The sequence below is a fragment of the Mastomys coucha genome, unplaced genomic scaffold, assembly GCF_008632895.1.
Source record: "Mastomys coucha isolate ucsf_1 unplaced genomic scaffold, UCSF_Mcou_1 pScaffold6, whole genome shotgun sequence".
In the NCBI taxonomy this organism is placed as follows: Eukaryota; Metazoa; Chordata; class Mammalia; order Rodentia; family Muridae; genus Mastomys; species Mastomys coucha.
In genome coordinates this window covers 22,382,448-22,396,100 of record NW_022196912.1, presented here as the reverse complement: position 1 = coordinate 22,396,100, position 13,653 = coordinate 22,382,448, and the positions used below count along the sequence as shown (strand labels likewise).

Here is a 13,653-nt window from a genome sequence, read left to right as displayed (position 1 = left end):
GAAGGCTCTAGGGATTTAAGATGGCTGTGGAAGGGAAGAATAAATGTGGAAAGGTAAAGGTGGGAGTTTCAGCTTGCTGGAAGGACATGAGCAAGTGTGTCTAGTCTATGCACTTGCTCATTGCCCAGGCATTCCCCTAGAGACAGATCTGATATTGAGACACTCATGAGAACTTTAGTGTCTGGACCTGTAACATCTAAGATCTAAGACCAAGGTGTGTGCAAAGGTGGGTATTATCCAGTGAAGTTCTGCCCATAACTCCCTGCCTCTTTAACAGAGTGTTAATGTCCTAGGCTGGTCTATGAGAAAGGATGCCTAGCTATCATGGACTTACCTAATCACATTACATTAATTGCACCTCATTGGAGCAGAAGGCAGGATGTTAGAAAGTCTGTGGAACCTAATCCTGAGCTAATCCTGGGCTCCCTGCATGCCCAGTGCAATGTGCTCTAATTGAGGGCGCATCCTATTGCAAGCATGTCTATACTGCTCTGAAGAAAGGTCCCACTCCGAGCTTCCAAGGTTTGCAGTCAGAGCAATTCACAGGTTCTGAGCTCTTGACCCTAGCTTAGTCCTTGGAACTCAGCTCTGTGACCAAGACCAAGGAGGAAGGAGGTTAACAAGCTGGCTTAGGGATGCTTGAACATGGGGTGTTCAAATTCATTCCTTACCCATTCAGTGATTTTAGAATTAATTAAATATCCCATTTTACCCAAGCTTTAGGGTATTTTTGCTCTAGAAAGCACCTTTTCTCTTAACTAAATTGAGGCCCATAAATGAGAAATACAGTGCATGAAATCTCTGTGTGTCACGCCATAAATCTCGGGCACAGGCCTTTGCAAATCTCCCGTAGGATAAATTGTAGCAATAAAATGTTTGCATTTTCTCCTTGTAGTTGCTGGGTTCAGGGAGTTGAGACTTTCCCAGCCATGGGCACTTTGATTGAAGATCATGAAGCTATACAAGGGGATATGAGGCAGCTAGATTGTGGGCCCTGAGGGTGGCCAGTCCTCTGTCCTCTTGTCACCATTCAAAAAGTATAGATGCTCTGCTCTGGCAATGACCTTGGAAGAAGTTAGGAAAACCTGGAGAAGAGGGTCATATGAGGTGGAAGAAATAGGTTTAAAACAGAAAAGGTATATTGTGTTTCTAGGAATCTGATAGAGATCTTTGATCTAAATGATTTTTAAATCTATAACTAAAATTTGCTTGTGTGTATATAAATACATACATACATACAAATATATACATACATATACATAATATATATGTATATATGTATAGTGTGTATATACAGATGGATATAGCAATTCATTTTTCATCCTAGATTTTAGGATAGGGTCTCATACTGAACCTGGACTTCACCAATTTGGCTAGACTGGCTTTCCAGCAAGCACCAAGGATCTGCTCATTTCTACTCTCCACCCCATGTCTGGAATTCTAGGTGTAAGCCTTGTGCCAGGCCCTTCACGTGGATGCAGTGAATCAGGTCCTCAAGCTTGTGCATCAAACTGAGCCATTTCTCCAGACCCCCAAATTGCTTCATAGTTTTTTCTTACCAGTCTTCTTTGTTCCTTTCAACCTGTCTTTCAGTATTTTATTCATCCAGTTAAAAATTAAAGAATAGTTTTTTAAAAAATGAATGAACAAACTCTTACATCTCTACACAGAAAAAAACAAAATGTAGAGTCAAAACACAAGTTCCCAAAATTATCTACAGCATGAAAGCAAATGGGTGTGTGTTGTTCAGCAACATATACACAGACAGGAAAGGTATGGGATCAGATATGTACAGCACAGACAGAAAAGGTATGACATCATCGGATGTAACAGTAACCAGAAGCCTCAGAGAAGGGTGTCAAAAGATGAAAGATGGGTGAGAACATATCTCAGTCTATTAAGAGAAGAAAAAGTTCAAAATATTAAGTGTAAAATATTAATGTTTACTGATCCTAACATGAGTGTGTGGGACCTTGTCATGGTATATTACCTTGTAAACATATTATTTCATAAATAAAGTAAATATATATTTAAAGAATTACTGTTATAACTCACTCCTGTTGGAGAGGTGCTAAAGGGCATCTTTCCAGATTTGTAAGGGACTTGTTTATTCTGATCTGGATGGTCCTAGGAGATTGATTGTGTTTATTGTGTCCCTTGGTCCTTGGAGCATGTCAATGTTTCTTCTTGTATTCACCCAACCTTGACACTTACTTTACACAGCAACTGAGAGAAGAGGTTAGACAGAAGTAGAAAGGGAAGACACGGGGCTGGTTGTCTTGTCCTGAGCCTGGTGGTAGGCATTACTGGGAGAGCTCCAGGAAAAAAACTAGCATTGGGGAAACTGGATGGGGTGTTACAAGTCAGCCATTTCAAACTTTAACAGGAGCTCCCTGGATACCTTGTGTGGTGATTTTAATGAGAACGGACCCCGAGAGGTACACAGAGTTTAATGCTTGGTCACCAGGGAGTGGCATGATTTGAAAGGATTAGAGGCATAGTGTTGTTGGAGTGGGTGTGGCCTTGTTGGAGGAAGTGTGTCACTGAGGATGGGCTTTGAAGTTTCAATGGCAAAAACTAAGGCCTGGTGTCTTCTCTCTTCCTGCTGTCTGTGGACCCGTCTGCAGAACTCTCAGCTTCTCCAGCACCATGTCTGTTTGTATGCTGCCACATTCCCTGCCATGGCCACAGGGACTAAACCTCTGAAAAGGTAAGCTAGCCCTAATCGAATGCTTTCTTTTATAAGAGTTGCCATAGTTAAGGTGTCTATTCACAGCCACAGAACACTGACTAACATATCTTGCAGATTCTTAACAAGAAGGGTGAAAAACCTAAGATTATACACTTCTACTGAGCTGTCCCATGATGTCACTGCTGATGGCCCAAGGACTAGACTTTGAACAGAAAGATCTTAAAGAAGTGTGCTTCTTTGCATTACCCAGTATATCCCATGGCATATTTCTCTAACAGGAACCATTCTTCTATGCCTAAGGAGCCATTCTCCTATGCTCAATATAAAGAAGGGGAATTCATGGTGAAGAACAAGTTTAGACTATTGTCATAGGGTTACAGCCATTCTCCCAAGCCATGATGCTACTGTGGGGCAGATCTGTACCTATGTTTGGACTTTCAATCTACATACAGTTCAATGGTTTAAATGAAAATAAGCGCAATAGACAGGATTTACTAAATAGCCAGTGAATGTAACTTAAAGCAACATTTCACAGACAAATTCACTTAAACCAGAAAAGCAGTGGAGAAGGGAAGAAAATTATTATTTTTTCATTGTTAAATCATAGCATTGCTGTAAACTATAAGCTCCTGTAACTGACTTCACATATAATTTGATTTTACCTGCATACTTTATTAGCATGGGTTGCACAAATAAAAGCTCACCTTGGCTGATTAATATGTCTCTGCCAGGTTCCCAGTCTCTTTCTTGAGCTTCCTAGAATATCTTACTTTGACAATGTCTCTCTTCTCTAGGCTTCATTTTTTTGTCACCTAAAAATGGTGTTGGTCCCACTGTCTATAAGGTCTTTTCAGTTTTAATAGTTTTCAAGTCCAAAGTTTTCTTCTTTGCAGACCTTAAATATGATTTTCTGGACTCCTCTCTTCAGCTGTCATTTTCTCTTTACATGGTTCACAGCTTTCTTGCCCAGGAAAGTGATAAGTGAACAGAAGGACTATTGATATCGTAGTTACTTTATATTCAGCAAAGAGGGTCAAGGTACTATTTAAAACTCAGCAACAGAATGGTTTTCTGTGTGATTCTCAAAGGCTCTTAAGCCTCAACTCTATGCACAAAGAAAGAAAGTAATTAATCGTCCCATGTCTTGCCTGTCTTAAAAGACAGAACATGGTCAAGTGTAGGAGGAGCCCATCAGAAAACGGAATCAAGCCAATTGGTTTTTACCACCTTTATGCCCAAGACTACAGACTTCAAATGGACAAAGCCAAGTCCTCTAATTTAACTCTGCAGAGTCCTTTCTGCCCAGGAACTTCCTCCTTCCCTGGAGACAGGCCTGGTTTGAGACCAGTGCTGGGAATGAGAACCTGGCAGCACTGGGCTCATAAAGACTCTCTCTTGGCTCGTAAGGGTATCGCTAGGGGTAAGTTAGAGTGGGACAGACCACTGGGCAGCATGCTTGAGCTGACAAAAGATTTTTTTTTTCTTTTTTGCCTCTCAGGCTCATGGTTTTACAAAGCACAGGTTTTTGTCTACAAGATTTGTTGTTTCTTGAACTCTTTTTTTTTTTTTAAGATTTATTTATTATAGCTGTCTTCAGATGCACCAGAAGAGGGCGTTGGATCTCATTACAGGTGGTTGTGAGTCAACATGTAGTTGCTGGGATTTGAATTCAGGACTTTTGGAAGAGCAGTCAGTGAGTGCTCTTAACTGGTGAGCCATCTTGCCAGTCTGTCTCTTGAACTTAGGTTCTAGGACTCTGCATGGGAAAGTGAAATTGGAACATAAGCATACTGATGGTTGATATAGCCAGGTTAAGTACATAAGTGCTAACTAAAAATGATTCTATTGTTTCTGGGTGGTGAAAATGTTTTACAATAACAACTAAAATACTTAAGGCTCACCAATCTTGGAAGTTCTCACATTTGTTTTAAAATACAGATTGCTATTTAGTAGCCTCTGGGCTAGGGATTCTCCATTTAGGCAAAGCTCCTAAGTATTGTTACTGATGCACAGACTACACCTTGAGCAACAAGAGAATTTCTCAAGCCTGGATACATGCTAGAGTTATTTTTAAAAGACCCTTACTGTCTGTGACCCTGAGGGATTCTGGTTCATTCGGTCTGATGCACCTATTCCCCAAGTGATGCTTATGTGAAAATAGAGTTTGAAATCACTGGACCAAAGCATTCTCTCAAAAGCATTCCTCTGCAGCTAAAGCCCAGGAAAAGCAGATACTTTTCCAGGTCACACAACGTCAGGCTGAGAACCTACTCTTATAATTCCTACCCCTCCACCCACATCTGTCCTGGCACAAGTGCTTATACCAGCTTTTCAAGCCTGTACTGTGGTGGTGTGAATAAGAATGGCCCCCATAGCCTCATATATTTGAATGCTTTGTCATCAGGGAGTGGCATTACTTGAGAAGGATTAGGTGGTGTGGCCTTGTTAGACTGAGTATGGCTTTGTTGGAGGAAGTGTGCCACTAGGGGTAGGCTTTGGGGTTTCAAAATCTCAAGCCAGGCCCAGTGTTTCTCTCTTCCTTCAGCCTGTGGATCCAAAGGTAGAACTCTCAACTACTTTTCCAGTACTATGTCAACCTGCAAGCTGCCATGCTTCCCTCCACAATGATAATGAGCTAAACCTCTGAAACCATAAGCCAGACCCAATTAAATGTTTCCTTTACAAGAATTGCCTTGGTCCTGGTGCCTCATCACAGCAATAGAACAGTGACTAAGACACCTATATTGTGTATTTCCTATCCCACATGTTGCCCATTCATTCATCTTAACAACTGTACAGATGTAGCCTGGTGAAAGAGACTAGACAGATCTTCAGCAGGGCTGTAAATGGAGGCGGGCTATCACTGACACTCTCCCATAGCCTCCTTCCCTTCCAGACCCCATCCACCCATACACAGAAGCTCTCTTGGGGGCTTATTCCACAGATCTGAACAATCCTTTATGGAAGTCCTCATGGAAGGCTCTAGATGTGTCCCATCTCTTCTCTCCTCATGGAAGATTCTAGATATGTCCCATTCTTCTCTCCTCTCCCCTCCTGTCTCTCCCATCCCTCCTCTTCCCTCCACTCCCCTCTCTTCATTTCATCTGCTTTTTAAAAGATCTTATTATGTAGGTTTAGCTGATCTGGAACTCATGAACTTTCTTCCTCAGCTCCTCAAGTGCTCAGATTACAGATATGTACAGGTATGTGTGCTCAGCTACTTTTCTCTAACATTTTCTTTAAGTTTAATTTTTGTTTTGTTTTGTAGCTTCTGTTGAATCTTGCAACTAAAAAAATGTTGATCAAAGTTAAAATAAAAAAATAAATTGGACCTCTAAGTATATTTAGCTACATGTCACAGGTTATGATTAGTGTTTTGATTGTGTCTTTCAATTCTATTCTCATTGCAACTGTCTCTTTGATTCATTAGTAATTTAGAAGGGAAATTTTATGTTTCTAAACATATGCCTTTCTTGTTTTTAGACATTAAAAATAAAACACTATTAGTACTTTTGATTTAATTGCACTGTGGTCAGAGAATCCTATTTCTAGGCATCGGCCCTGTGAAGTATGACTTCCCTGGAACATAGAACATGAGCACGTTGTGTAACTCTTGCATGAACTAGGTTCATAAGTAAAATGCTGCATGCTGATTTTGTTTATATCTTCTGTAGCCTTGATAACCAATTTTCCATTTAATCTTTACATTTTTGATAGGGTTGCTTTATCAGTAACTGTGTTTTCTGTTAGCTTTTGTGTTACACACAGCCAGTCTAAATCATTAAGTCTATGAAAGCTTGCTGTTGTTAGACTTCTTGCTAGATTTTTCTTGCTCCTTTTTCCTTCTTATTTTGTTGTAGCTCTTCCTTCATTGGGAACTTTTCATACCAAATTCTATAACTCTTTTTGGTGGGGAGGGTGCCTTTTATTTCTTGGTGTTGCTGGAAATGGAATTGGAGCCTATGTGTGCTAAACGTGCATTCCAGCACTAGACATATTACCATCATCAATGCACTGTCTTAAGAGACAGCAAATGCATCTGAGGCTTGCCTAGAAATCAAGATGACCTTGAACTCCCAAGCCTCCGGCCTTCGCCTGTCAAATCAAGTGCATTCCAGGCAGGACTAGCCATGGCCAACACTATATACTTTTAAGAAAGTCTATCAGATGGATCTCAAAATCTCTTTTTAATCTGAAGAGGCTTGATACATTGACAGTTTGATTCTTCAGCTTTCTTTCTTGGCCTATTTTTACATTTTAGGATTTTGTCCATGAAAGCTAGGCTTCCTCTGAGTGACAGGTAGTTGTTTTTGTCTTCTTTCCTTTCGCAGATGGGGTCCTGCACAGTTCCACACACACACACACACACACACACACATATATTATACATATACACATTTACATATATACCATGCACACACACATATGTACATATAATACTTATACACATTTACATATATACCATGCACACACACATATGTACATATAATACATATACACATTTACATATATACCATGCACACACACACACACACACACACACACATACACACACACACACTCACATTCATATCTAACCCTTGGGCATTTTGGTTTAGTTCCTGATCACAAATCGTTGTCTCTAGGACTATAGCTTGTAATAAAATGGTAGCCTCATTGACAATTTTTAGGCCCCACTTAAAGTGACTGCACCCCTTGAGTTGGCTATAAAAACTAAGCTAGCTTCATCCTTTCATCTTGACTGGTCACAATTAGAACACTTTGCCACTTGTAACATGAACCCCAGTGCATCCATAGCTCAGCATGATCCTTCTTGGACCTTCCACATCAGTCCTGGCTGGAGAGGTGGAGACAGAATGTGCCTGCATTACTGAGCTCAACTGTGTCATTCCATATTTGTTTTTACCATTGATCCCAATGGTGAAAATATGCATTTTATACATGTAGAGCAGGATGGTATAGGGCATACACCACACACCTAAAGTGTAGATTTCCAGAGAATGAGCCCAGGTGCCAGGGCAATAATGGAGGATGTTATTTCCATGAAAGATGAAGGTTGGTACGTATTATGTCACATGCACTCTTCCAGAACAGCAATGTCAGAAGGACAGATGCCCTGGTTCTATTCTCACCCTGTGCAATTTCAGGACTTAGGAGACTGTCAAGAAATGAGCACAGAGAAAAGGAAATGAATATCTGAGCATTTTCAACCCTTCCTGGTGATGTTCTTAGACTCTAATCCAAATACCTACCCCCTGGATCATAATATCAGTGTTACAATAAAGTCAGCACATTTTTAGGATCAGGGATGACTTGAAGTTAGCACATGTTTGAGCTACTTAGGTGAGACATGAGCATGTCCTGCTTTATCACAAAGCAGCAACATGGAAAAACTATTTACTGAGAAACACGCCAACCACTAAATTAAAGATGATGAGCAAGTACCTTCACACTGCCACTGTGGTGTTTGTGTATCTTCCCCCTTTCAGACTATTTATGAAGGATAATTTGCTGATATTGTTGTTACCCTCAAATTATATACCAAAGGAAATTAAAAAGCACTACAGAGGAGGAAATAATGAATAGTAGCATTTAATTAAATCCAAAGTGGGTCCAATCAATGACTGCCTAATACAATAATGAGCTTAATTTAATTTTCATTTAATGGAAAAAGTAAAGCTTTGATCAACTGCCTATGGAATTTAATGACAGTAACTTTTAAAATGTAAGTTTTTCCAACATGGAGTCCTAAAAGAATAACAATGACAAAAAACAATGTCAACTCCATTGGTCTATATCCACTTCCCAGGAGCAGAGAGGAAAAAGCTCTCCACAGTAAGCAGGACTGACGTTGGCACTTGTGGAAAGCTGAATTAATTAAAAACCAATACTCTAACTTCATGAACTTTAGAGTCATCAAAAAGCAAAAGACAAAAATTGGATTTCTAAGAATTGCTGGTCTAGGGTTGTTGCTCAAAAAGAACTGAAACAAACAGATTTCCACACTGGAGTTTGGCTGGTTACTTCCTAGGGCTCCCGACTGCCTGAAGAGTAGTAGTTGAGCGCAAGGGAGAAAGCATGGTGTGCGAGAGACCTCCAGGCTCTCCAGTTAACTGATCTATGGCTAGGTGGCTCCGCACAGGATTTGGTTAGATGGTGATGTGAGACTACTTTTCTAATACCTTGCTCTCAAAGCTTAAGTTTTATTTATGGTTTTGTTATTGTGTGTGTGCTTGTGCTTGCAGACACACAGGCATGCATGTTCCTCTGTTGCCTGTGGAGGTCAGAGATCAACCGCAGGCATCATTCCTTAGAAGCCACTCACCTTGTCTTTTGAGACAGGATCTCTAGGTGCAGCTTGAAGCTTGGTGAGTAGACTGGGCTGCCAAGCCTGTTCTCCCCATGGGTCTGGCTGTCTCTCCTACCCCAGGCTGGGACTGAAAGCCTGTGCTACCATGCTTGACTTTCACATAGGTTCTGAGAATCAAAGTGAGGCTCATGTGGCAAGTCCTTATCTGATTGAGCTATCTCCCACCCTTACCCCAAGGCCCAGATCTGTGAGAATACGTCACTATATTTGTTAAGCTTGAACTATTTGAGACCTCACACTTCCATGGGGAAAAGACTCTCTTGAACTGGTTTATCCATGAAGATATGGCAACCGGCACAACATCCAGGCAGCTGACAGTGACCAGTCCTGGACCTTCAGCTTAACAGCTCCATGACATTGGGTAATTCACTTAATTGGTTGGAGGCTCAAGTTCTCCACCTGAAAACAGAATTGATGCTATCCATCTTGCCATTCCTCATATGATTTGGGGATGCTTCAGCAGATGGTGAAGAAATACTTTCTCAACATCCACCACAAACCAGTCAGCTTGCTCAACACTGTTTCATAAAACACATGACCTTGTTTGGAGACATAATCAGGGCCACAAATACAGGGCCAGACCCAGAACTCAAAGCCCATGCATCTGTCCCACCCTCTGCCACCTTGTGTTTGTTCATGGAGCTCATCCCAAGGACAAAGGTGAGGGCTCTGTGTGGTTGGAATTATTTCATCTTCTTTATTCAGTTCATTTGCTTTTTTCTTGTTGGTCTCTATAAAAGTTATGCATCACATGCACACCCATGTATGTACACATCCAGACACACACACACATATGCACACACACATATGCACACACACACACACACACACACACACAGGACCCTTCACATTCTATCTGCCTTCTGCATGTCACCTCTACAGCGGCAAGTATAACCAACTCATATACAGTTCTAGGTAACTCCAGGACAGGTCTTTGGAACAAAGCAGGTGCTATCAATATGTGCTACGTGAACAGTTACATTATCTGCAGTCTCTTAGGCTGCTTTTCAGGCAACTGAAAAGTTCCTGTTACTTGCTCTTTAATAGTCTGTCACTTGCTCCACTGGGTGCCTGGTTCCTGTTATATAAGTAGTGTTTCATCAACTACTGTATTCAGCAGGATGCTGGGGTCAATCCCTAACCCCCAAACTGAGACTGGAACACGAATGACTCACCAGCTCTCCTAAAAGTCTAATTAATCACAGCAGCACCGGAGCAGAACAACATTAGTTCAGGGTATGCCAAGCAGTTTCCCTGGTATGACTGATGACTTTGAAGCAGCGGGGTTGGCTTGGGCAAGATCCTGTTGGGAAGATTCCAGATAGCCTTCATGATTATATTTCATACATTTCACTGAGGTTGGCTGGAAAGCCAAAATGGAAAAACAATGATGTCTAACAATCTAACCCTCCATAATTTCCTCCACCTCGCTTTGCTAACAGTGCTCTGTAGGGAGAATATTAAAGTATTCATTCACAGGAGAACTTTATAGCTATGGTGTGGCTTCAGCAGGAGCTTCAGATGTTGCAAGTAGGAAGAGAAAATAGATTCTGCAGAAGATAGAGTTGGTGGCTCACTTTAATCTTAGCCTGGCCTCCCTCTGTGTGAGAAGGCTGTTGTCTATGTAAAGCCATTTGTTTGACTTAACAGAGCAGGGCAGAAGGTGCCACTTTAGCCAACTCAGCACTGGTGATCTCTAGGATAGAAAGTGTGACCCAACTAAACCACCAACCAAGGAGTGCACAGGGGGTACCCATGGCTCCAGCTGGATATGTAGCAGAGGGCTGCCTTATCTGGCATCACTGGGAGGGGGTCCCCTTGGTCCTGTGGAGGCTTGATGACCCAGAATAGTGGAACTCGAGGCTGCTGAGACAGGAATGGGTGGGCAGGTGGGGGTCACCCTCATAGAGGCAGGGAGAGGGAGGAGAGGGTAGGGGGCTTGTGGGGGGGAACTGGGAAGGGGGATAACATTCAAAATGTTAATAAGTAAAATAACCAATAAAAAATGAATAGCAAAAGTGGGGTCCAAAACAGAAAACAACAAAAGGGCTAAGGTTGATAAAGGAGAACCCCAAACTGACCATCATTATTAGGTTTTGTAAAGTTTCCACTGAAAGCAGATTTCAAGATGCCCTATTAATTGCAGCAGAACTATGGGAATGGATATGCAAAGAAATAAATGGAGATGGAAATTATTTAGTTATATGTTTATATCTCATTAGTGTGAGCATTTTAAAATCAAGTTCTGTATTTTAGTTGGCTTTTGTTCTATTCTTAAAGTTTGGCATGATGCCTGATGCTTAATAGATATGCAATGAATGATTGAGTTCAATAGTCTCCAAGTGTATAAGCTTTTTCAAAGATGATGTATTAATCTGATGCTTGCTCATATTCCAAATAGCCAAGCATGACAAATGTACTATCTTGAATGTAATAGGTCATGCCACAGTGAACTCTCACAGGTAGTCTAACCAAGATGGGCTGAAACTTGGACCCCAAGTACTTACTCTAATAAATAGGGCTGTCTTTGGTACCAAAACATGGGAAATGAGAACTATATGGTATCTCAGGGACATCCAATAGATGGGTAGATATGCATTTACTCTGAAGGGAAAGCAGACCTCAAAAAGGGGAAATAGATTAAAGAGAAGACATCAGCAAGCCATTCTCATAAGCATACCAAGGTGGGAATTCTGTTAGTACTGGGACATGGTCATTGTCCTACGTCCTCAGTGGATAGACTGTTGTCTAGTAGAAACTAGACTAGTTAAGAATTAATCTACTTTATCCTCTATGGGTACACAGGAAAAGGAGTTGGAATCAAAAGGCAGCATGTGTGCCTAGATGCTAAAAAATGACAGAATTGCCACTGCCAATTACTGGAGCTATGGGTAGAGAGTTGGGGCTCAGCCTGCAAGTAGTAGGGTCACATGATCTTGGTCAGGGTAGAAGAGGAGCTAAAACTTAGAATGTAGAGCTAGCACACTCAAAATAGATGGAAACATGTCATTCCAGGTTCCCTGGTAGAATCCTCATGACATGCAAGTGCTCATGTGTCCAGTCAACATAAAGAAGGACATTTAAAGACCTATTAAGTTCTCTGGTGAGTGACTCTGAGAGGCCTGAATCAGTAGCATTAGGCTCACCTGAAGACTGGCAGAGGTACACAGTATCAGGCCTTGATATAGATCTGCTAAGTCTGAAATTTGGGAGGTGGGGAAGGAGCTGAGGAGCCAGTAATTTGTTCCCACAAACCCCTCAAGGGATCCTCAAACATGCTTAGGTGTGGAAAACACTGAGGGAGAAAGTGAATCAGGCTTTCTTTCTTTTTGTGGATGTCACAAACCTGTTGGACAGTCTAATGATAGTGTAGGCTCCTTCAATGAAAATTTTCAAGTATAGAGAATCACAAAGGAAACCAATCACACTGAAATACACTTATCTGAAAAGATGCTGAAACATGGCTATAAAAATGTTATGATGGATGATATATACGATTCTTTATTAATGCATTAAATATCACCATCTCATGGAAGATCTAATAACATTTGTAATTTTGAAGTAGCAATGAAGTTAAACAGTATTTCAAGATGCCTGCAATACCTGGTGTGTAATTTCCATTAATGACAAAACCCACAGTCCACTGCTACTGAATAGCAGATTTGTTGTCCACATTCACAATTGGAGAAATGCTAACTTTGAATTAGAGATTAAACAATGTTGAATTTTTATTAATTAAGTTAATGGCCTCCTCAATTCTATTCAGGGTCCTCTAAGGATCTATGGATGTGGGATTAAGATATTTGTTATAAGCATTGGACAACCATTAGTTTACTCTTTACTTCTGATGTTATTCTTCATGTGTCCATTGTATGGGTGAGGAAATTAAGGCTCAATGAATTAAGAAGACATACCTAGTGTCCTTTGCCCCTAGGATGAAGGTTCAGATCACATGTAGAATCAGGGTTTGGGGTTGCATGTCCACGCGTGCGTGTGTGTATGTGTGTGTGTGTGTGTGTGTGTGTGTGTGTGTGTGTGTGTGTGTGTGGTCTGTGTATTGGTTGAGTGTGAGTAGGTAGACGCTATGGTGTGTGTGGTGAGAGGGTCACCTCAAGTATTCATCTTCATTTTCCACTGCGTTTGAGATGATCTCTTTGTTGTTTTTCTGATTCATTCTCAGATCCCTGGCCCTTAAGCTTCAGATAATTCTGTCTCTGCCTCCCATATTGCTGTAGAAGTACTTTGATTACAGATATTCCTCCTACACTGTCTGACTTCTGGGTTCTTGGGATTTGAACTCAGGTCCTTCTCCTTGTACAGCAAGTGCTTTCACTCACTATGCCATCTCCTAGTCTTTTTTTTTTTAAACTTTTATTGCATTATGATGAGAAAAGTTATATGATTTCAATTTATCTGAATATGTTAACATTTAAAAACATATTTTAATTAAATAGAATTTAATCACATTCTTGTTTCCCTTTTGTACCACTGCTCCTCCCATAGACCCCCCTTCAATACCTACAATCTTTTTTTGTCATATTCCTTAAAATTTATAAAATATTATAACAATAAAAATAAGTACTATAAAAGT

The 13,653-nt window shown here is 40.8% G+C and overlaps 1 protein-coding gene and 1 long non-coding RNA gene across 6 annotated transcripts in view; both read right to left on the bottom strand.

The window, feature by feature from the left end:
- Nucleotides 1-13,653, bottom strand: part of Alk (ALK receptor tyrosine kinase) — a 722,886-nt gene that overhangs the window by 280,171 nt on the left and 429,062 nt on the right. The window lies entirely within an intron of this gene.
- The window catches only part of LOC116080918, a 16,816-nt gene continuing 13,432 nt past the window's right edge, over nucleotides 10,270-13,653 (bottom strand). The window contains exon 4 of the long non-coding RNA XR_004114670.1: nucleotides 10,270-10,365. This is a non-coding gene — a long non-coding RNA (uncharacterized LOC116080918). The remainder of the gene's footprint in view (nucleotides 10,366-13,653) is intronic.